The following is a 2,622-nucleotide window of genomic DNA, read 5'->3' as shown; positions in this document are numbered from 1 at the left end:
TCGTTTCTTTTTTTGTGGTTTATTTCCAAACCCCACATTACAAAATAACAGTGTTGCGAACTCTGACATTTAAAGAGAGCTCTTGGCTTACAGGAAGACACTTTACCAAAGCAGGTCATGCAAAAACAGTGCGGAAGGCCTCCGGCGTCGTAGCACCTTTGTGGGAGAATAATAAATTTAAAAAAAAAGGAGAAAAGGAAACTAAACGCTTTTTTTTTTTTTTCGGGTTTTGAAGTCAGTGCAAAAATATAAACGATGCATAGAAATCCATTAGCAAATGTGTAGCGTCTGCGGAGCGCACCCGGACAGTTTTTGCCCTTGATATCCCGGAGCCGGGCGGCGCTCGAACAAGCACAGTGTGACACAGGGGACATTAAACCAGCGTCTGGAAATAAAAGACACACTTTACGTCAGCCGAACGTGAACGGAGCAGAATATGCACCTTTAGCATACCGCGGGAAATTTACAGGGAAGCTTAAAAGATTCAAAATGTGCTTTGCATTCAGGTTATATCGTCCAACGTTTTCATTTATTGATGTATCGTAGGAGGTTGGTAAGGAAGCCCGTTTGTGCCACGGAAAAAAAAAAAAAAATACAAAATTCACTTTTTTTTTTTGCAATTCTGAAAAAAATCAGTTTGTTCGTACCATTCTGTTTCTCGGTAAAAAAAAAAGAAAGAAACCGTGACTTTTCAGCTGACAAGTTTCTCAATTTTTTCTAGGAAAGTAAAGATGAGAATCGCAAGATATGAAAGAAAAGAAAAGCAGTTGTGAGATAAAAGAAAACAAACTTTTTTTTCCCTACAATTGTGAGAAAAATATAAACAGATGTGAACAAATTCGGAGGAGAAACAAGTCGGAGTTGCAATTGTTTTTCTTTTTTCTTTTTGTCACAGAATTAGAAAAAAAAAAAAAAAGATAAACGCAGCTTTTTCTTTCACAATTCGGACTTTTTTCTCCTAAAAAGAAAGAGGTCAGAAGTGCAGAGAAAAAGGTTTTTCCCTCATAATTCAGTTCACTTAATTCCACCATGAAATAAAAAGGTTACCAAAAAAAAAGCTAACGGTGCGTTCTGAGAAAAAGAAGATAGATGGCTTAGAATTGAGGGATATAAACTCTGACTGATTTTATTCTCAGAACTGACAAATAAGAAAAGAAAGAAAAGAAAAAAACAATCGTGGCGTCCCTTCTTTCAGTGCTGAGTTTTCTTGTGTTCCTTGAATTGTTAGGAAACGACAAAATGCTTAAATGAAAGAATCCCGTGGCCCGAAAAATAGAAAACCTAACATATGCTGTAGCTGCAATAAAAACTAAGAAAGACAAAAAAAAAAAAAGTGAACAAGTAGGTCATTTTTCTGAAATTGGCACAGCGTCTGATCTACTGCTTTGAATATTATAACATTTATTAATTTCTAATTTTCTAAAGAGTCAGAATTATAAGTGTGCTGATTGGGCTTTTTTAATATAATAATAATAATAATAATAATAATAATAATAATAATAATAATAATAATAATAAAGTCTGATTTAACTAACTGTGAGGATTTCTTTTAGCTATTTTAAGTTATATATATAACAAATATAGGGATACGATTTTCTGAAACCATTCATAAAATTTCTCCCTTTTTTTTCTAAGAGCGCTATTTGTTTTAGTTCGACAAAAGCAGTAATATAGTTTTCCAAGCGGTACGGCCAAAGTGCAGGAGGTTGGCGTACAGCTGGAAAAAAAACCCCTAAAATGCCTTAGTTTAGAAAAGTCCTTCACCGTGAAGACCGACCGAGTCCAGGTGGAGAACAGCTAACCGTCTTCTCGTACGCGTCGCGTTTAGACAAGCCCAGAGTTTTGATATTTCACAGCGTTTCAGTTCTGTTATGAGACGAAAGAACAAGCCGTCTGACGTAAAACGACGCGTAACCGCGGAAACGCCCCGTGCTCCGGTTTAAAGCCGTTACCTTTTCACACACACCCCAAAAAACTGAAACCACAAAAAGAAAAATGAGTTAAGGCACCAATAGAGGCACGATTCTTACGTGTGCGCAAAAAGCTGAACTTCACGAGCATCCATCCATCTTTCTGGCCAGTTTGAGGTCACGAGAGTCGAACCGTTAAACACAGTGAAGCCCAAGAACGTTATATATACATACATACATATATATATATACGTTAGATACCGATCCCATTCACACAAACACACACCTACAGAAGCAGAAACAGACCGAGTGTGTAACGCTGAACAAAGTGATACGAAAAAGGTCAATGCAAACGAACAAAAACCGACCGTTAGTTCTCAAGCAAATGATTTGAGCTATATTTCAATGACCGTATAATAATGATAATAGAGTTTCGTTTTCGTCTTGTCGTAATCATGCAATCGGTTATTTTTAAAGGACATCGAAATGAGGTTTGTTTTGATTGTCGGCGATAGTAAAGACGTAAACACACAAAACAAGCGTCCGGAAATACACACCGCCGGCCCAATGTCTCTGAACAGCATTTCTCACGTTTTGCGTGTCACCAAACTTGCATTTGTTCGATCCAAAACGCAGGAAAATCCCAAAATGTTTTTACTATTTGAAACCGCCGCTTTGGACTTCAACGTATTTTAAAAACGAATTTATTTCT

The 2,622-nt window shown here is 36.8% G+C and overlaps 1 protein-coding gene across 1 annotated transcript in view; it reads right to left on the bottom strand.

Annotated features, from left to right (window-relative positions):
* dusp10 (dual specificity phosphatase 10) overlaps positions 1-2,622 on the bottom strand; it is a 17,089-nt gene continuing 14,467 nt past the window's right edge. Inside the window, exon 4 of the mRNA XM_043219897.1 lies at positions 1-2,622. This exon is cut by the window's right edge and continues 1,067 nt beyond it. The gene's annotated coding sequence lies outside the window, so the exon portion shown is untranslated.

This window comes from Puntigrus tetrazona, chromosome 20, assembly GCF_018831695.1.
Source record: "Puntigrus tetrazona isolate hp1 chromosome 20, ASM1883169v1, whole genome shotgun sequence".
Taxonomy (NCBI): domain Eukaryota; kingdom Metazoa; phylum Chordata; class Actinopteri; order Cypriniformes; family Cyprinidae; genus Puntigrus; species Puntigrus tetrazona.
The sequence above is the reverse complement of the archived record's forward strand: the minus strand, read 5'-3'. Positions and strand labels throughout refer to the sequence as shown.